The sequence below is a fragment of the Agelaius phoeniceus genome, chromosome 2 (assembly GCF_051311805.1).
Source record: "Agelaius phoeniceus isolate bAgePho1 chromosome 2, bAgePho1.hap1, whole genome shotgun sequence".
Lineage (NCBI taxonomy): Eukaryota > Metazoa > Chordata > Aves > Passeriformes > Icteridae > Agelaius > Agelaius phoeniceus.
In genome coordinates this window covers 32,260,603-32,282,066 of record NC_135266.1, presented here as the reverse complement: position 1 = coordinate 32,282,066, position 21,464 = coordinate 32,260,603, and the positions used below count along the sequence as shown (strand labels likewise).

The following is a 21,464-nucleotide window of genomic DNA, read 5'->3' as shown; positions in this document are numbered from 1 at the left end:
AGTTTGTGACTGAGTTTCAAAGATGCAATTCTAAGTACTCTGGGTCCAACAGCAAACCAGTTGAAAATTAACTTTTCATTTTCATCTCCTTTATGCTCAGTACAGGTAAGAAGCCCTAAATAACAGACAAACTTCCAGTCTTCATTTGTTGTTCATACAACAAATGAAAGGAGCTGCAACCCAGCAGACCAAGCTGTGATGTCCACCGTTACAGGACCTACTTTGTTTAAGTGTTTTACCCTACCTTGCCTTGTGAGGGCTCATCCAGCTTTACTATGCCTTTAAGTCTGAAATGACATCAATTTTGATCCATTTAAAAACATGAGATTATATTAATTTTCAATATCCTCTCTGGAATGGTGAGGGATACTTCTTAAATCAGATGTTACTTGTGAAGAATCATAGAAGCACTTCCCCATTGCTCCCTTCTGCAAAGTGGTGGCAGTTCAGCCTTTCAGGGCACAGAATTACATCTGCTCTGTGGCTTTTAAAAATATTTCTTTCCACAGTTGCAAGGCTGTCAAGGAACTTTTAGGCTTACAAAGGAAAACATGACAAGAAGTCACAATTAACATTCATTGTATCTGTTTGAATCTGATTCCCTTGTGCATAAAAAGCTCCATATTTCTTCTTCAATGTCTCCAAACAAAGTGAAGTAGCTAGTTTTATTTTTAAGTACCTGCAATAAATGACTACGAAAGGTTAGGAAAGAACTAGTACTAAAAAGCCTATCAGATCTTTAGCACACAATAATTTACTCACAACCTTGGTCTTTTCCATGTAAATAAAATAAAATCAGCATTTCACAGTTTACACAGATTTAAAACCAGCCGAAAAAATCAGCATAACATACTTTTCTGAGAGACCAGAGAATGAGGATCCTGTTTTAAAAGATATTTATTTTTAGTTCAAATGAGTCCTGCATCCAGACAGTTCCAGTCATCATAATTGAAAGAGAAAAGCAGTGGGAGCAGGGATCTCTGAAGCACCTTGGTAAAACTCCAAGGTCTGTGTCCATCCCAAGGGCAAAACATTTCAGTGCTTATTCGAGGAAAAACTCATGCATATTTCAAGCCAATTTTCCTCTGTCATATAGGATTTTACCTTCTCAGTGAAAATAGCTATATTTCTTTAGTATGCCAGACAGAAAGATTTATTTTCTAATCTTACAAAATTCAAAATTAAGAAAGCAAAACTGAAAGCAAAAGAACAAATGCAAACAAAACCCCTTACCATAGACCTATGTTTGGGCAGTAGTTGGATCAATATGAATGGGATAGAAGTTCAATGCTCTGCCAGATCAAACACATATTGAATGCTTTTGTTGGGCACAAAATAGCCTGGGTGATCTCTTCTGCAATATGGGTATTACCAGTCTAGAATAAGTTCCAGTTCTGGGGTTAAGAGGTGTGACAGGGTCACATGCCAAATTCACATGGGTCAGATTCAGCCTCCAACACACTCTAGTGGGATCCCAAGCATAAAACTTTATCTGTATCAATCCTACGCTTCTGTGGAGAGCTCAGCACTGGGGATAGTGGTTGCCTCAGGACACAAAAAAATTATACTGCTTTTAACCTCTGAGTTCAAACACAGTTCATACCCTCTTTGATAATAAATTAACATTTTCACCCTCTTCTCTCCAGCTACACTCTTCAATGATCAATGCCTCCTAGACCCTTGTCCTTCTTCCTCCTCCTCTGATGTTCCTTGGAAGTAAGACAGGCAGCAAGACAGGAATTAAACATCCACCTGATACTAAACCCAGGCAATTCACTGGGAAAAGGCACATGAAACAGCTTCAGCTCTCCATCTTCTTCCCCATCACTCTTTTCTGAAAGGGGCAGCCAGTGAAGCGTCTGATGTTTATACACGGTTGAAGAAATGCTCTGAGTTGTACATTCTACCTTTAGAGTAAAGTCATACTGCAGGGTAGGTCCTTGTAGCTACAGGAGGTTGAACCTGGTGTGTGGCTGGAGCTGGTGTCATCTGCAGTGGCAACATCTACAGTAAAATGAGTACTGCTGCTGAAGAAAGGAGGGGAGATAGGCTTGTCTTCTAACATCCTCTTGCACCTAAGACAAGAGATGTTTGAGCTGTGGCTGATGCTATTTCTTCTCAAGCTAAATAAGGTTGCATCTTCATGCAGACACCCCCTGTGAATGCCTTTTTCAAATTAAAACCTCCCCAGACAACAGTAATAGTAAAGCAGCTTATAAAATACTGGGTGGAGAAAGCTGAATATTGATGCTAATTACCTGAGCCTTCAGCTTTTCAATTATGTCATTATGACCTTTTAAAAATCATTAATAGACTGGAAAAAATATGGAGAGCTGGTCGAACCTGATTTCACCAACGTGCCACTGCAGTACTAATAACCAAACCATACTCAGTATTCAAGGAATGAGCTGTTTAAATAGGAAAGTAATGATGACATTAAAATTCCAAAGAAGAAAAAAAAAGTCATAAATTGAATTTGTCACTGTGTAGAATAATCCAAGGATAAAATGAGTTTCTGGCATGACACAAGTTCTCTTGGAAAAAGAGAGTGTTTTGTCTCAAAAGCAACATTACAACTAGGCACCACGTGGTCCCTTTTTTAGAAAAACGTGTATTTGCACTGGGATTGCTTGTGGAATTTTTATATTTTTTTTTTAGCCATGGCAGGTTTATAAATGGAGTTGCCTGCATCCTTCCAAGCATTATTAAGCACGTCACATTAATTGCACAAAGCCATTTTGCTCTGCTCAGCAAATCAGACTTCTATATATATCTTGGGAAAAAAAAGTAGGCATGTGGTCAGAAAAACAGCTGTCAGTCAGGCTCCTCTTCTACAACCAAAACAATGGCTAGCCCAAACCTGCACAGCTATGTAATGTAAGGCAGCTTCAGCTGTGTTGAGTGCTGCAAAGCATACCAAGGTGTCCCCACAAAATCTCTGAGGAAACAAAAGCATTGCTCCTAAGCATCTTTCACAGCTACAACTGCTCAAGACTTCTTTCGGAAAACAGATATGTCAGGAGCCAGGGCCAGACTGTGAATGCAGAAAAATATGTAATACAGCACAGCAGCAAGTTAAAAGGTAAAATAACCCCACCAAAAACTGCAGAATGGTCAAAAAAGGAGCATTTCCAGTTCATGTGCGCAGGCGACCAACAGAAATTCAATGAAAACCTGCAGCAAACCACAAACCTCTCACCCCGAGAAAGAACTGAAATTGCTTGTATTGTGCTCCATCTACAAGAAGACTGGAGAACCTAAGTGCAAGGCCTGCAGAAAGATGATACATTGGACTTGGAGAAAAAGAGGTGCATGTGAGCTGCTTCTCCTTTCACCCTATTTCCTTCCAGAGGCCACTGGGCTGGGCAAAGCATTCAGGGAAACAAGACTCTCCCTGACAAGCTTATTTCGGCAAATGAATTGTGAAACCTCCCCCAGCTTACAGGGCGGAACTGAAACAACCTCACTCGATTGAGATAAGTCTTCAGAAACGGGAGCCACTTCAAGATGACATGATCCTTCACACCACAGCCTAACCAAATCATCTATTTGTGTGGAGAAAAGGGAGAACAAGTATGCTTTTCAGGAATCAGAAGTATGCATAGCCCTTCAGAAATGTCTGCATAAAGGGGATTTCTTGAATTTTCTAGTTGCCCAGACTAAGCCCTAACTCAAAACTTCAGTATTTTATTCCATCACTGATGACCTTTTCCCATCCCTTATCTTTTTATCTGCAAAGGGATGCTGAAGCATTTGGCTTGACTCACAGAGTCTCTGTATGCTTCAGCGCACACCTATCTCCTGAGGGGTTACACTTACAGAGCTTCACTATCCAATTTTCACTCACATAACTATTTGAAATTAATGCCAAAAAAAAAGTATTATCAAACCATTTATATTGGGGTTTTCAAATTAAATGAGAACAGAACACACACAGCACTCTGTGTGTGTTTACAAAGACAGGAAATTATTTGCTACAAAGTTCTGAAGTGAGATATCAACATTACTAAAATTAATATGCAGTAGACTTGGTTCACAATGGCATTTCTCCAGCATCATAAGTAAATTGTGGATGAGGCTTGGGATTCTATTTTTAAAGCCTTTTTCCTCCTGCTGGGAACCACTGCCTATTCCATACAACCTGTCTATGAGACAAGTTGTATTTGTTTCCTTCAGCAGTTAAAAAAAACCTGTTTGTTTCCAAATATTCAGGTGTTAAAACTAGATTTTCTGCAGGACTTCCACTACATGACAAAGTAATTAGCCATAATAGTTGATTTTTACTTTTTTACCAAGCATTACTTCAATAATGTGATTGAAACATCTCACCAGAGCCTGCTGTCTGAAAAGATCACTGCAAAAGGCAGTCAAACTATTTGTTCTCTTCAGCTGCAGTCCATACCCAGGCCCTAGAGTTGCAGGGATTAGCAAGGAAGCAGGGAGGGAGTGGTGGCCTTTCTACTGGGAGTCCCAGTCACATTTCTACAAATTCGGTGCCTGCTCAGCTGGGCAGATCCAGTTGCTTTCCAGCAGCTGGCTATACCAATGTAAAGTAGCTGAAAGCACTCATGGCAGCTAAAGCATTTCTGGACCCTAGTATCTCATCACTTCAGAATATGTAACACACTTAAATGAGGCAGGAAAGTACAACCATCCCCATTGTAATGCAGGCAACTTAGGTACATCAATGGCCACAATTAGTCTACTGCTAATCACATGACCTCAAAGTAAAAAAAGAAGCCCCAAACACGTGCTACAAAACCTAAACATGATCTAGTATTTCCCCCAAAATGGCAACTTGTCCCCAGCAGAATCAAAATGAAATCCATCATTCAGCTTAGTCATCCGTGCAACACTGCTATACAGCAATTAGTTTGGGGTATGTTCCTTAATGTATCATTTTTCACCTGTCCACTGCCAGTGTGATTTGTCCCACATCTCAAAACAGAAGGTGAGTCTTTCTACACCTGCATCCTATTCAGAAAAGTCTCCTCCCCCTACCTCTGCATCTAGCCAGTGCAATAAATAACCACCAGCATCCACAGCAGCTCGTTCCATCCTGCACATTTCCTCCATCTGTTATCATCTGCCCCTTCCTCATAGTTGCATTGTTCTCTTCAGAAGAAAATGTGTGACACATCTACACTATATTACCTCAGAGCAGAGATGGGTTATGAACAGCTCATTGCTAACATGGGACAAGATCTCAGTATTGCAATCCATGGAAAAAAATGCAATTGATGGTCTCCAACAGCCAAAGAACCCAAACAACTGTCATCTACTATTTGGAAACACTGAGAGTTTAAGAACACCATCATTGTATAAATTGTGTCCTATCTTGGACACTGGTCTTTTCTGCTATAAGGAAAGAAGAAGATGACCCAATGTCCTGATAAAAGTTATGGAGACAGCTCCCATGCAATGATCAACTGCCATAAATTCCAGGAAGGTCATTAGGACTATCACCTCAGGATGCAGGGGTAAAATTGTGAAGGCCGGAGTTAAACTGGAGTTGAAATAGGTGAGGGATGTGAAGGACATGTAAGAGCATCAGTAAGTACCTCATCAGCAAAAAGAGGACTAAGGAAATTGTGGCACTGCTCCTAAATGGGACAAAGACCAGCGGCAAGGTATACAGAAAAGAGTACATCAGTGCCATCACTGCTGGCAAGGTGTGGAACTCCCAGATCCCTATGGAGAGCAGCAAAGCTTGAGGGAGAAAAATGCTGTTCTTGGATGAGGAGCATGAAGTTAGAGACTGCTTAGGTAAACTGGATATATGTAAGCTCATGGGATCAGACGGCAAGTGACACAAACAGAGCTGGCCAATGTCACTGTGAGGCCACCTTCTGCCATCTCAATAATCACAGCGTCTGTGAGAGGTCCCCAAGGGCTGCAGCCAAGGAGATCTGAGGTATGGAGAACAAGGAGGATACAGCTGAGCAGCTTCACCTGAAAGTCTGGGAGATTATTTCCAAACACAGTAAGATCAAGAACTTCCCACCTGGGAACAGCCAGCATGCATATACCAAAAGCAAATAATGCCTGACCAGCCTGAGTTGAGAAGAGAAGGTTCTGTAGATAAAAAGTGAGCAGAAGTTTACTTGGACTCAGCTTGTGACATGCTACACCATAGCATCCTTACAGTTAAGCAGGAGGTAAGGACTGGACATGTGGGCTCTGCAACAGAGCAAGGGAAAAGGAGCAAGACAGTGCATTTTCCAGATGCAGATTTTTCAATGTTACTGCTTCTGAGATAACAGGAAAAATCATGGCACAATAAACTTTGGCCTGAATCTGAAATTTTAATACATGAAAGTTGGCAGGTTTTGCTACTATGTGGGAGAGAGCCTCCAGATGCAGAAGGCTGTGTTCACACCAGTGATTATTTTTAGATGGTTACCAATGCCCATCTGAACACAGCAATCTACCCTGCTTTCAGACCATTCTGAAGTATAAGAATACTTCATTCAGTCTTAATATTTCAATTATACACCTGCCCACCATGTCCTCTGCAAGCACCAGGACTCTCTGCACTGGTTTGTAATAATGTCATTTGAGTCCACTGGTCTTACCAGCTATTACCCTGCAACAAACACAATAAGGAGGTCTTGCAAAATTGTGCCCAAGAAGACATGTCCTCTTAAACACCTATTTCCTAGCCCAGAACTTGGCTTTAGTATCATATTTTTGAGAATTTTTGTTTATGGTTTTAACAGCTTTTTCTAGCATTTGAGAACTACTCAAATTTCTAGTTTATGCTTTTCAAAACAAAACAAAAAAAGCACAGAGGATAGAAGCACCTCTATTTAATTGCCTTTATTAAGGGATAATGTAGAAAAGAGTCTGATGTATTTTCCTTTTCTTTTCTACTTACTCCTTCCCCCCTTCTATGCTTGTAGCTCCATATATTTAATGCTTTTAAAAGTCAACGTCCAAAAAAAGTAAAATTTTGCATACATTGCCCAGTTTTAAAATTATTTAATCAAACTGCTTTTAACATTCACCTGCCAAAACACAACTTTTACTCGTGCTTTTAACATCACGCAAAAAAAGTGTACTTGCAACGCATAGGCCTGGGTGTAGGTAGGGGAAGGAACAGAACGACCGAAGAGGGAAAAATTATTCACGGGGCAGAGGGGAGAGCCAGGTGTCAGGCAGGGCTGCGCAGGAGCAGAGGGTGTCTTGCCCATCCTTCGGGCTCCATCCCCGGGTCACAGTCCTGCCCCACCAGTCAGCTCTGCCCTCTGTGCCCCCCAGGCTGCTAGGTTTGAATAACACCAGGCATTTGATGACCTAAATTTACACCGCGCTGGCTCTCTGCCCAGCGCGGCAGGCTGGGACCTATGGGTCACCCAGCTCTCGGTCTCCCCGTCCTCTCCACCCCTGCCTGGGAGGGGCCACACACGGCAGGGTTGGCCAGGCCTGGCACCGCCTGTCCTCTCGAGCCTGGGCTGACTCATGGCTCCAGCATGGGCTCCCCTCCAGAGGTCACCCATCGGCCGCTCCCCTTCCACTGCTCCCTTCTGCCAGCCGGCCCCGGCTCCCTGCCCAGATTAAACCCGATAAACCCTGGGCGGGCTGCCATGGGGCCTGCCGGACAGGCTGGACTCCGCTGGGGCTCGGTGAGGACCTGCCCAGGGACTCAGAGCTGGTGGCGGCCACTCTCCTTGCTCGCGGCAGCAATGGCAGTCCCTGGACTGCCCCCGGCCTCCCTGGGCACCTCTGTGTGTTTGTGTGTGGGTCAGTGCGTGTATATATTTGTAGATGCTTGTGTACACGTATATGTACGCGCGTGTATATGTGCGTGTACGTGTACGTATACGCGTGTGCCCAGCCGTACCCGACGCGCACTCCCCTGCTCCCTCACACCGGCCCACCCGCGCCGCACGCCCCGCACCCTGCGCACGCGCAGGCCCGAGCCCCGCCCTGCCCCGCGCGCCCGCCTTGCCGGCGCCCCCACCCCGCGGCCCCGCGCTGCCCTCTTCCAACATGGCGGCCGCCGCCTCGCGCACGCGGGCGCGCAGGCGCCGCCGCGGCTCCGTTCTTCCGCCGGGCGCCGCCGCGAGTGCACACGGCCGGAAGGCGCGGTCCGGCAGCTCTCTATGGTTGCCCGCGGCGGGTAGCGCGCCGCCGCCGCCGCCTCGCCTCGCCCCCGCCCGCACTGCACGCCGGGACACGGCCGGTCCTCCCTCCTTCTCTCCCTCCCTCCTTCCCGCGCGCCCCCCCGCGCGCCCCGAGCCTGCGCCGCGCCGACATCCGCGTTGTCCCAAGATGGAGGAGCGGGGCTCGCGCTGAGCGCGGCCCGGCCGACACAGGAGCAGGAGGAGGAGACGCGCCCTCCCGGCCCGGCCCGTCCGCCCGCCTCGCCTTCCCCGCCCCGCCAGGCCGCGGCTCCGGCCGCACCGGCAGCAGCAGCGGCGGCGCCTTCTTCTCGCCCGCGGCCCAGCCCCGAGTGCGGCGCGGCCCCCGCATGAGCCCGGGCGGCAGCGGCGGCGGGAGCGCCCGGGAGCAGCAGCCGAGGCGCCCAGGTCGGTGTGAGCGCTGCGCAGGGCTGGGAGCGGGGATGGCGCCCGGCTCACGCCGGCCCTGGACGGGAGGGAGGCGGCCCTGCCAGCTCCCCCGCGCCGGGGAGGGGAAGGCGGCAGCCCCTGGGGTCCTCGCCTTCCGCGCCGTGAGACGCATGGGTGCGGGGCCGCCCGGGAAGGCCGGCCGGGCGGGCGGCTCCGAGCCTCTCCTGCCTCCCCTGGGAGACCCGGCTCGCTGGGCGACCTTGGGTGAACCCAGCCTCCCCCTGCCTCAGTTTCCCGGTTCGGTGCCTACTCTTCGGGGCTGCCGTGGGCATGGGACGGCTCGGTGCTGTCGCAATGGGAATGGGAAGTGCTGCGAGGGTCTCTTAACTAGTGGCCAAGGCCTGCTTGACAAAGTGTGTCTGATCACTTTGCTCGTCTTACCCTCTGTCCAGTCTGAAGAGTGAGCAGGCTGAACCTGTGAGCAGGCTGCCTTGTTGATGCATGTGATCTGTCGCTCCTGACTGCGGGACTTTTTGGGCTTCAGTTTTTAAGCATACCTACAGTATTTCTGTTAAGGGATGTTACACTTTACCGCTGATTTGTAAATCAGATGTCTAAGCTGATGTGGTGTGGTCATTCAGCAGTTACTACTGCTTAAGAAACAAAACATGTTTCACAATTCTCCTTTAAGTGACAAGAACCTGTCATTTATAGGCTTATAGTTATTCCTTTTCTTTTTTCTGCAATTAATGGAAATACTTGTTTATGTTTTCTTCTGTGTAATGTGTTGGTCTAATTCTGGGACTAAGCATGTGTTTTACACATCACTTCAGGGATGGTCCTTCTGTCTGTGTGGAACTTACCTGCTTCAGTAAGAATCTGCAAACCTGAAGCCCTCTGAGAAATCGGCTTCTCAGAGCGGTTTTACCATGCTTCTTGCATGTCTACAGAAAGTTTCTCAGTGGAAAATTGTACCCGATTTTAGCTTTGATTTCTTAACAAAGTAGAACCTGCGTGATTGTATTGTCAATTTATCTTCTTTCTCTTTTTCTTCTTTTTTTTTTGACTAGCTGACTGGTTTGAAAGGGAGAGGTCTAAAAGATAAGATTAAGTTCCTAATTCATGCAAATAGCATCCAGTTGGAGAGATTACCTGCTAAGGAGAGGCCACATTCTGAGTTGTACTGTGTTGTTTGGCACTTATGGTGGGGGGAGAGGGAAACGTTGGCGATAGAGAGAGGTGTACTACTTGATAAGAATGAAAATTGTTGGAAAATGGGCTTACAGTTCTCACAAAGTGCTTGGTTTAGATGTTGGCTCTGAATAGCTATGCCCTTTCATTGTGAAAACAGTTGAAGGTACTTTTTAGAAATTTGAAAATATGGCAAAACTCAGTTTAATTGAGTGTGTTGAATTGAAAGTATGAAATGTGTATCACTAAATTGATATGGATGTGCGGAGAAAACTATCACACGTGTTTGTCTTTTAAAACAGATGCAGTTTGTAGTGCAGTATCATTCTGTCAACTCAGTACAGAAAAGTAGTGAAAGAAAGCCTAGTCCACTAGTTACATTTACAGAGCTGATACTTTTAATTGAAATTATTTCTGTACAATGTTACAGATGCTTCATCTCTCTTTTTCAAATACCTTCCATTCCATTCTAAGTGTTTGCTATTTAATGTAGCATCTTTCCTGCTGGAATTAAGTTCATTTTTATTTATCAGAGGTGTTTACTATTTCTCCTCGTTGGAGTGTCCTGAGCATCTCCCAAGAATATAGAAACAAAAGCCCCAGGCTAGGTACCAAAATGAGTATTTAATTTGTTCGGGGTTATTTCAGCATATGTTTCTGTGACTTGGTAAAAAAAGTAAGGCTTGAACAGCAGTGTTTTAAAGCCTAAATTTTTCAGTCCAAGTCCTCTTCAGAGCTCTAAAGTTGTGTGGGTTTTTCTTTTTTTTAAATAACAAACAAGACTTCTGGTCTTTTCCTTTTTTGTAATTGCTGCTGTTGTTTAAAAACATGGGAAGGATGATTCTTTTATGAATGGAATTGAAAACTGTGCGTATATGTTGAACATGTCTAGAGTTGTTCTCAGCCTGTTGGAGTCCCTGTTAGAGCACCTGGAAATTGTCCCCAGTTGTTTTAATCCACTTGAGAAAATAAACCTGGTTCTTTTGCATATAATTTAACTTCTCCTTTGAAAGCATAGAATGTCATGTGTACCACCAGGACCCAGCACACACAATATAAAATCATGTTTTTTTCACTATGATTATGTCCTTTGTTGACAGATTCTTCACTAGTTCTCAGAATTCACAGGTTCTGCTTAACCAGAGTTGAGTTTTAAGTTATAAACGTGTTTAATTGTAAATATGTTTAAACATAGAACATTTTCTATAAACAGTAATTAGCATAGTACATGATATGACACTTACCATGGAATTTAATCAGTTTTTATGTTTTTGTAAATATGCATCATCCTAATTTTTGCTGCGCAGGAATGATTTTTTTCCCCCCCTCTGTTACTTTTAGTTTTAGTTTACTTAGTGAATGTCCAGAGATAATTCATCTTCTTTTAAACACAAGAAATTTCTTTCTTCCTCCCCACACCAGTGTACTCATGCACCTGAAGATGAAAGCCACTAATTCTTAAAAGTAGAACATGCAATTGAGGGAAAAAGGAATATAATTCATAAGGTATCTAGGTATAGATCTCATTTCCAGCATCAATCTTCCTTTCTGGTAGTGTGGGCCAAGTCTTCACTTTAATTAATGAATTTCTATTGATTTTTAAACAAAGGAGGTGTGTTTTACAAGTTTTCTGAAATATCCAGTGTATTTAAGGTAGCTGCGAATTTTTTAGAGAAGCAGTGTCAAAAGGTTTTCTGTCACTAATCAAATTCTGATTTGTACCTGGAAGGAGGGGAGTAATACATTTGCTATCAGGGTCTGTAATGAAAAAAATCTAGACTATGTTGTTTACTTTCAAAAATAAAAAGTACCCCCTCCAGAAGTTCTGTAAGCTGTGCTAAATAGTTGGTTCCTAGAGACAACAACAGTGAGCAAATCTCGTGTTTGAAGTGAATTTTGTCACCTTAAATATTTTGACCTTAACATTTACTGCTGTAACTTCTTGTATTAGCAGGCAGTGCCTGATGGCCTCATAAAGCTGTGTTGCCCATGAATTAAAGTTTGAAAAAAAGCTGGTTCACAGGAATAGTAATGTGTGCAACATACCTGGTCGGTTAGCAGAAAGTCAGCAAATACAGTCTAAAGGTAACATTTTGCAATGAAGCAACACTTCAGTAACTACAGCAGCTGGTGACACATTTCTTCAGGAAAATAACCTCATAGAAAGAATGTGAAAATCAAATAATGTTGAGATTCAGGTTTGGCAATGTAACATCTGACTAAAAAGCATTTTAAATTGCTATTTTTGAATAGCTGCACCTTCCTGTGGTTAGGAGGGATAGAGCTTATTGACAAAATAACTTGCTGGGTGCAAAATTACATTATGAATCAAATATTATTATAGTTCTGTCTAACAAATACTCTTATGAATGAATCTCTTAAAGGAAGCATTAACTACTTCTTACTTACTTTAATAGGTTGAGCCTGCTTCCCTGTATTATGCAAACTGCTGAATGGAGGAAGGGGGTGGAAGTCAGTCTTTACCGATACTCTTTCCGTTACCGTCCTGCATGGTTCTTTACCCATGTTTTACAGAGTGGTGAAGAATTAGGAGAAGCTGCAGTTGTTCTGCTGAGTGGAGCTAAATGGGTGGCTTCCTTCTGGACCCTCACTTCACTGTCTTAGGTAAGAGGGGTGATCTGCTTCTTTTGAAGCTACTTGAATTTCCTTAGGACAGAAGTATATATGGGTTTTTTAGAGAGACTTCTAGTTAGTGAAGCAGAACTTTTTTTTTTTTCTGATCTGGTGGCTTGAAAAGGGCATTCACAGTATGTAGCTGTCCCAGTACTTTTCATTGAAAAACATTGCTGTTTGCATCCATTCAAATAACTTTAAAAACATGCTCTGTGTACTAACATAACTTGCTTCTGAGAATCACATTTATCTTATGTAGCATGACGGAAGTGGCACTGTCACTCAGAGGTGGATTACAGTGGTGGTGGATATAGGACAACTTTTAACTCATGTTATAGGACAACTTTAACTCATTGACTGCTTGATATGGAGTGCATGACTTTTTTTTTCCCACAGACTTGGAATAGTTTGGGTTGGAAGGGACCTTTAAATGTCATCTTGTCCAAATTCCTCTGCAATAAGCAGGGACATTTTCAAATAGATCAGGTTGCTCAGAGCCCCGTCCAGCTTAACTGTGTATATTTCCAGGGATGGGGCATCTCCTATCCCTGGGAAATCTGTTCCAGTGCTTTACCACCCTCACTGTAAAAAATTACTTTCTGATATCATCTTAATCTACTCTCTTTTAGTTAAAAGCCATTACCTCTTATCCTGTCATAGCAGGCCCTTGTAAAAAGTTTGTCCTTCTCTGTCATGTAAGTTCTTCTTCAGTACTAAACAAAAGCAAATGGGTCTCTCCAGATCCTTCTCTTCTCCAGGGTGAACAGTGCTAACTCTTTCAGCCTTTTTTCATAGGAGAGCTGCTCCAGCTCTCTGATAATTTTTTGTGGCCCTCCTCTGGACTTTCTCCAACAGGTCCATGCCTGTTGTGTGCTGAGGACTCCAGAGCTGGATGCACCACTGCAGGTGGGGTCTCAGAGGAGTAGAAGGGCAGACTAGTCTCCCTTGGCCTGCTGGCCATGCTGCTCTTGATGCAGCCAAGGATATACATTCTGGACTGCAAGGATACATTTTGGACACATTGCTGGGACAAGGCTGGCCTTCCAACAGCCAGGATCTCCAAGTTCTTCTGTAATTAATTCTGCTGCCAATTCCCTTATCCCCTGGCCTGTATTGATATCAGGTGTTGCCAGCCCAGGTTCAGGACTTTGCACCTGGACTCATTGGGTGAGGTTCTCATAAGCCTGCTTTTCAGTGTTGTCCAGGTCCCTCTGGATGGCATTCCATTCCTCAGGCATATCAGTCACACCACACAGCTTAGTATTGTTTGCAGATTTCCTGAGGGTACATTAGGTCCCACTGTCTGTCATTGATGAACTGGATGGACCCCTGAGGGACACGTCATTGATGTCCATCTGAACATTAAGCCATTGACCACTACCCTCTGTATACAGCCGTCCAACCAATTCCTCATCCACCAAAGAGTCCATCTATTATCTCTCCAACTTAGGATGAAGGGTGCTGTGCTGTGGGTGCTGTGCAAAAGCCTCAGAAGTTCAAATAGATGACATCAGTAGCTGTTTCCTTGTCCATTGATGCAGTCACTCTGTCATAGTAACCCATTAGGTTAGTCCAGCTCGACTTGCCCTTAGTGAAGCCATGCTGGCTGTCTCAAATCTTCCTGTCCTCCATGTGCTTTCATGTTCCTTCCTTATGTGACAGAATGTCAAAGCTGTGACCTAAACAACTAAATACAAAATTTAAGTATCAAAAACTAAAGAGTGGTTTGATCTTGGTGGCCTATGGATCAGTAGGATCACAAGCAAAAAAATTGCAGAACATCTGTTTGGGTTTGGTGGCTGTTGCATAATGGTCTGGCAATGATTAGTCCACATAGTTTGTGTTTCTTTCTAGTGTTGTTTGAGGACTGTGATAGGACTTCTGACCAAGCTAAAGTTCTAGGTGTGAAGCTAGTTCATCTCTCCATAGAGAAGACCATGCTCATAGCTTCCTTTGGCAGACTCTTTTAGGACTTTTTAATACTTCCTTGATAATCATTACACCTAAGAAATCGATAAAATGAGGAGATCTGGATGACAGACACCCTCTCCCTTACCCTTAGGAGCTTTGTGCAGGGGAGGCACAAGAGTGATCTCTCTTGTGTTGCCAAGCTTGCAGGGCACTGAGATGCCAGGCTTGTCCAGGCAGCCAGGCTCTGGCACTGCTTGTGTACTCCTGCTCTGGTATGCTCCCTGGGACCCAGGCTGCAGCAGCTGCAGTTCAGCAGGCTTGGGCTGTTACAGGGTGGTGGAGTGGCTCTCAAAGGAGCTCAACTTTTCTCAAATGGGACGTAGGTCAAAATACTTCAAGAATGGCTGTCATAGTTGTAGAAGAGTTTTGCTTTTGCCTTATGGTTAGTTGTATGTTTGAGCTAACTAATACTTTAAATATTTTCATTTTACAATGTGGTACTTGCCTTTTTCTTAAAAGGAATCAAAAACTTCTGCAAAGCTAGATAATACTGAAGAGGTCTGTCACTACCTCAGAATTTCTGTTTCCAATACAATCTTTCATTTTTCTTATTTGTGTAGCTATACTCAGATAGTGATTGCTTATTATTTCATAGTGAAATCTCATGTCCAAAGTCTTGGTGATGAATATTGTGTTTTACTATGTGTACACCCAGGTTTATTTTTAGAAAGTCCAAGGTATGCTAGTGTACACTGACTGAGTAGCAACACCTTGTGTTTCAGCTGGTGTAGCAAAAATTGCTTATTGTAGCCAATAGAAATACATACTTAAAGAGTCCACACAACCTGCTGAATCCCATCAGATTTCAAGGACAAGGGAGCTCCTGAGAGAGTGTAACACTTCTGTGAAACACTGGTATTTCTTGCTTGTAAAGATTGAGTCCTTTCCATGAGAAAAATACTCCATTTGCATGATTCCTATAACCTGAATATCTGATTGAAAGAAGGATGTAAACATAAAACATAATCTAAGCACCTGATAGAGATGATTTCATGATACTTTTTACTGGGCCAAACATGAGAGTTGCAAAATATTTTTTGTATTTTATAATTAATTTCTTAAATATTTTGTAATTCTGTATGTGACAGTGTGGTTAATTCAGTGCTTTACTGTCTGTGTTAATATAATTCAGTGTGCCTTGAAGTCTCCTTATTGAAAATGCATGGCATAGTTGTAAACAAGCAGCTTTTTTGGCTCTGGTCACATGATGGATTGAGATTTTTTTAATGTGGAGTGGAAGCAATATGGTTGGCCAAGCTTTAAGTCATATTGTCATTTGCATTTTTTTAGGCAGATGTGGCTTAGTGCTAATTAAGTATACTGAAGGTGAATGTTGAAGTACATCTGACTTCATGAAATAATTTTCATTCCTTTTAGACAAGCATTACAGAGCCTTATTAGCCTTATTTCCTTTCGTGTTGTCATGTTGCCTTTGAATGTAGACTTTAGACTTAGTAGACTGCTGAACTCTGTTCTGCCTTAGTGGTAGCTGTTGGGGAGAAACTGAAGGAGAAGAACTGGAAGTTCAGGAACTTCAGTTTTGTGTTGTTGGATTTGCTCTTCTGTTCTGTGCATTATTATGCAAATAAGCTGTCTACATCTCCTCCTTTGTGGTCTTGTTTCCTCTATCAGTTGTACAGTCCTACCTTATTCCATAGCTTCAGTTCTTTTGGGAACCTTTTTTTTTTGTCTCTGTTGCTGGGCAATAATCATAAGAACCCTGGTAGATGTATTTGCAATACTTTTTCAAGCTGTACTTGGTGCTCTCCTCCTACTCTGTGCATACTGAAAATTTGTGCTTCTGTATCTTAGAGGAGAATGAGAGAATTTTATACAGATGACACTGCTCTATGTCTGTAGAGGAACAAATGCATACATCGAATCTGGAAGTTCTGCAACACAAGGTGTGAAAATATTGGTTGCATTTGTCAGAATACTTCTAACTGAGTTTGTCTGATGGCACCACAGTGAATGAAGAATTATTCTTTGGTAGAATATAAGGTATTTGGGATTTCTGCTGTGGATATGGAGTGGAAGTGCTGCTTACAAATAGGAAAATCATCAGTTACTGTCTCATGTTGTTTAGATGAATTTTTCTTCTGTTTTTTTTCTGAATGGTAGCAAAGTTTAATTGACACAGTTGCATATCGTTAACACAGTAATCCTAACTGTACAGAAAGCTACATAATTAGTAGAATTGCTTGTTTAAATAGCAGTTCTTTTTCACAAAACTTGTAGGCTGCCCTGTATAACTGATTTTTTTAAGATACAAAAGAGTGTGCTCACATTGTTAGTGCTTGGAGCTTTAGTGGCAAAACTGGTCCAGGATCACCCCATTACAGTTCCCTGATAAAGAATTTGGCCCCTGACACCAAATGATTTCTTGCTGGTTTGGCATCTTCTAGAACAAAATGTCATTAAGGTAACCAGATTGAGGTTTCCTGTGTGGGAACCCTGATCTATATTGGAGATCAGCCTAAATCAGCTGCATTGAAATTATTTGTTCTTAATAGAGTTTTAAGCCAAGAAATTATGTATTAAATCTTCAGAGTGCTGAAAGTGTGGTATTCTGTGCCAAATTACTAACTTTTTTGGGAAGTAGTTAGTAGATTTCATGGAATCAGGGAATGGTTTGGGTTGGTAGGGAGCCTTAAAGAAAAAATCTAACTACAAGCCTCATCCATGGGCAGGGGCACCCTTCACTAGACCAGGTTACTGAGAGCCCCATCCAGCTTGGTTTTGAACAACTTCAGCGATGGGGAGTCCACGACCCCTATCCTTCTTTAGTTATATGCATATGTGTCTGTTTCTGTCACCTTTTCCCTTGAGGCTGGTTGTGCTTTTAGGTGTTTGTTGAAAATATTTCAAGTATGTTTTAGTCCTTTGTTAAATATGACTTCTCTGAAAATGAATTTATAGAAAAGCATACTGAACTCCAGCAGTTTTATGCACCCAGAACAAAGATTTGGTTCCATCTGTGACTTCTCCTGAGTGTTTTTTTTTTTTTTTTCTTATTATAAATGCCAGTTCTTAAAGAAAAGAAAAAAAAAGGCAAAATAAGGGGCAGGAAGGAGAAAGGAAATTGGTATTTATAATGAACTGGATGAATGGAATTGTAAAACTCTATTGCATCACTACAGGGGAAAAAATAGGGAACACTGTGTGTATGAACTTCACACTTTTGTAGCTTATCTAACATAATAATTATTTTCTGTTGTGCTTTTCTATGAGAGGTGTGATTTATTTTTATATGGTTTAGGTTCAGGTAGTCCTGTGAGAAGTGAAGAGTTTGATATGATGATCCTTGTAGGTCCCTCCTGACTAGACATATTCTATGATTCTGTGTTTCCTTTAGTTGCAGATTTGTGACTAATCGAATAGGCATTTTTGAATGTACTGTCTTGAAGTTGTATGGAGCTTCAGATTAGTGTGAAGCATAGTGCAAGAACTGAATTGTAATGTTTTGCATTATAGGTACAAGAACTGTAGAAGTCCATTTTAGAATTTGAAAGAACAAGATTCTGCAGCTCTGGAAAGATATGGTATGTTTATGTTTCCACTTACCTTGTTTGTATGCTAATAATTGTTATAACAAATAATTACACTTTTCTTCACTGAGATTTAAAAAAAGGTTGAAAATTAATTCAGGAAGAAGCACACATTAAATTTTCCCTTTTTAACTATAATATTTATTACTTAATCATAATTCTCTAGAAAACTGACTTCTTTGATTTTTCTTGGGGAAAATAAATACTGATGATATAACACTGGTGAATTCCCTTTTGATTTAACAAGCTTATCATGCTGCTACCATCCATTTATTTCTCCATGGATTGGATAAGAACTGATGTGTTTCTGAAAGCTGTATGGTTTTTTTAATTCGCTACTGAACATATTTATAGTGAGGCTATGACTTGAAAAATAAGTTTAGAACTTGCAGAAAATTTATGCAATCATCAGTGTAAGTCAAGTTTACAAATAGGAATGCTGGGAAATACAGAAATACAATCTTTTTTAGCAGTGTTAACATAAACCCATGGCACATGGTATCTCTTTTTTGTCTAGGCTCTTAAATGTCCAGCCAGCTTAAAAGTATGTACATGTAATGTGGCGGGACTGGGACTTGAGCTTGTAGTTATTTTAATTGCCATTTCCTAACTGAAGTTTGGTGTAGTTCTCTAGTAATACCTGGTATTACTGCACTACTTTGTAGTGTCTTTTTAGGTTCTGTAGTTCTGCAACTTGGTACATTGAGAATTTTTGAAACTTTTAGCACCACTACATTGAGAAAAACAACAATTAAGTTAAATTTTTTGCCATATTAAATAGGTCTGTTAATGCATATACATATTGTATGTAGTTATTTCAATAGCAGTTCCTAAGCCATGTGTGTATTTTCTCTTTTAACCACTGAAATTGTGGGGAAGCTGATTGGAGTTTTCTGTGCCATGGGTTTATGTCTGGGTTTTTCTTTTCAAGATAATTAACTTAGAAATATATTTAAAGTTTAGAAATCTCAAATTTGCAGAACAGTTGTTTGATGGCTTTTTAAGTTCTGTTTCGTAGGAAGCTATAGACAGGCTCTAATAAAACTGTTAAATCTAAGCTGAAACTTTAGCTGTAGTATGTACTAATTAAAAATTGTAAGTCTCTCAAAAAGCTACAATGTTACATTGTCACAATCCAGATGTTCCTGAGAGAATTGTATAGATTGGTCCTTTACTCTAGCAGGCATCTGGCAGGTAGTGTATATTCATTTTTGCACCCACAGCACCACTGGGACCACCCACCTGCTTCTTGCTCTCCAGTGTCAATACCAGTTCTGTGTATGATGGCTCTTCTTCAAACCTAAGCCATTATTTCTTTATTGCCATTATGCCTGCTGGCTGCTTTTCTTCTGGATGTTTAGCTGCTTGCCACTGTATGTACGCATAGAGTCTTTGTACGCATAGAGTGGTATGTGCTTCATAAATTGATGAAGAATTGCCCTCTAATCCCCACAAATTGTGAGTGATAAATACTAATGGAACATCAGAAAAGCTGAATGTCGTACTACAGAACTGCATGGTTGCTCGGTTTTAATATCAATTATATTTAAACAAACGTGCTGAAGAACTTGGTGAACAGAAAGATGCTTTACATGGAAGGCAGCATGAAAGATGGGTGGCAAAGGAAATCAAAATAGGGGATAAGCAAAAGGACAGATGGAATAAAAGTTTAAGTAGTAAAGCTGAAGTGAAGCTGTAAAATTTACCTGCATAATAACATGATGAGTAGTCAATAAAAGAATTAGTAAAAGACATATAAATAGGTGATTGGATTTCACCTGCTGGTGTAAAAAGGGCTTTTTGTTCATGGCTGTGTATCATTTTGGAGGGAGTCTGAAGTAACAGGTATAATGTAACTGAAATAGAAACAAATGGTTCTGCTGGAAAAAAAAAAAAATCAAAGGGGTGTGTGTGTAATGGAAAGAAAAAAATCAGCTGTGGTCTAAGTGTAAAGCACAGAAGCTAAAGATAATTTGGGATCTTTCCTGCTTTTAGAAAGGTGAATAAAATACGTATATGATCTCACTGAAATATTAAACCAAAACCAGATATTGAAGGCAAAATCTAGAGTCCAAAGTTGCAGGAGCAGCTTTAGAAAATAGGAATAACATGCAGGCCTCTAGCTTTTGGCCTGAGGTGAGGGAATGGGAGCAAACATTAGGTATTCTTCTGTTACTCTGTGATTTATGGATATCATAGTTTAACCCCAGCTGGCAACTAAACACCAAACAGCTACTCTCTCACCTACCCACACAGTGGGATGTGGAAGAGAATTGGAGGAGTAAAAGTGAGAAAACTCGTGGGTTGAGATAAAGATAATTTAATAGGTAAAGCAAAAGCTGTGCACGAAGCAAAGCGAAACAAGGAATTCATTCACCACTTCTCATGGACAGGCACATGTTCTGTCCTCTCCAGAAAAGCAGGGCTCCAGCATAGGTAGCAGTGACTTGGGAAGACAAATGCCATAACTCTGAACATTCCCCCTTTTTCCTTCTTCCCCTTTTCCCTTCTTCAGCTTTATACACTGAGCATGATGCTTTATAATATGGAATGTCTCTATGGTCAGCTGGGGTCAGCTGTCCCAGCTGTGAACCCTCCTCACTCCCTGTGCACCCCCAGCCTCCTCCCTGGTGAGGTGAGGAGCAGAAAAGGCCCTGACTCTATGAAAGCTGTAACACAAACAGCAATAACAAAGACAGCCCTGTGTTTACACAAATCCAAAACCCAGCCCCACACTAGCTGCTATAAAGAAAATTAACTCTATTCCAAAACCAGTACATGGGAAGTATTGAAATCAAGGCAAAGTAAGTATACAGATGTTATAAGATGGAGCTTTTATAAATCTATGTTTGATCTCTTTGTATTGAGATAGACAAAATTCTGCCTTTATGAAACTCAGTAACTTGTGATTTTATTGAACTCTAAATTCCAGAGTAGCACTAACTTTATTTGAAGGTTCCCATCCCAAATAATTTATTCAAGTGTTAATTGTTCTCATACTTGTGTTCCTGCTCTAATTGAATTAGTGGGTCTTCAGTTTCTATTAATGAGGATTTTATATGCATTCTTTCAGTTCAAAGATCTTTATGTATTCTTTTTGTGCTATGAGAAGACTTAGTTTCTTCCAGTATCTGTATTGATAGGCTTAATTAACTTTGAACTCTTCATTGTCTAATCACAAGGCATTTTCTTCTATCTACATGATGTTTTTGTGGCTCTTTTCTACTACTTCTGGAACACTTTTGAAGAGTACTGAATAATTGGAGAACTGGGTTTAAGTTTGGATGTGTGAAGTGCTTTGTGCCAGGGACCCTTCATGAGCCATATCTGTCATTCTTTTTGTAATACATGGGAGCATGTGTACATTTGTACATCAGTTGTGACTGCTTTAGTCACTTCAGGTTGGCATTTTCCAGGATAGAACCCAATTCTTTTGGTTTTCTAACTCATGCGATTTTGCATTTGTTGTTACTAGTTGAATTGCTTGGCTTACCAGGCAGTGGGAAAAAGAAATCATATAGAGGCCTTATTAGTGTTTGGTTGGGATTTTTTTTGGCCCCATTAGGATTTATATGATCAGGGTGTATTAGTGGCTGTTTTATTTTAC

The 21,464-nt window shown here is 41.7% G+C and overlaps 1 protein-coding gene across 6 annotated transcripts in view; it reads left to right on the top strand.

The window, feature by feature from the left end:
- Positions 1-8,069: 8,069 nt before the first annotated feature.
- UBE3A (ubiquitin protein ligase E3A) overlaps positions 8,070-21,464 on the top strand; it is a 53,418-nt gene continuing 40,023 nt past the window's right edge. For 2 of the 6 annotated variants that reach the window (XM_054654106.2, XM_054654082.2), the window contains exons 1-3: positions 8,070-8,531; positions 12,240-12,329; positions 17,784-17,851. The gene's annotated coding sequence lies outside the window, so the exon portion shown is untranslated. Of the gene's footprint in view, positions 8,532-12,121; positions 12,330-17,783; positions 17,852-18,996; positions 19,052-21,464 lie in introns of those variants that run through there. The other 4 variants (XM_077173449.1, XM_054654113.2, XM_054654090.2 and 1 more) reach the window with 3 other exon arrangements.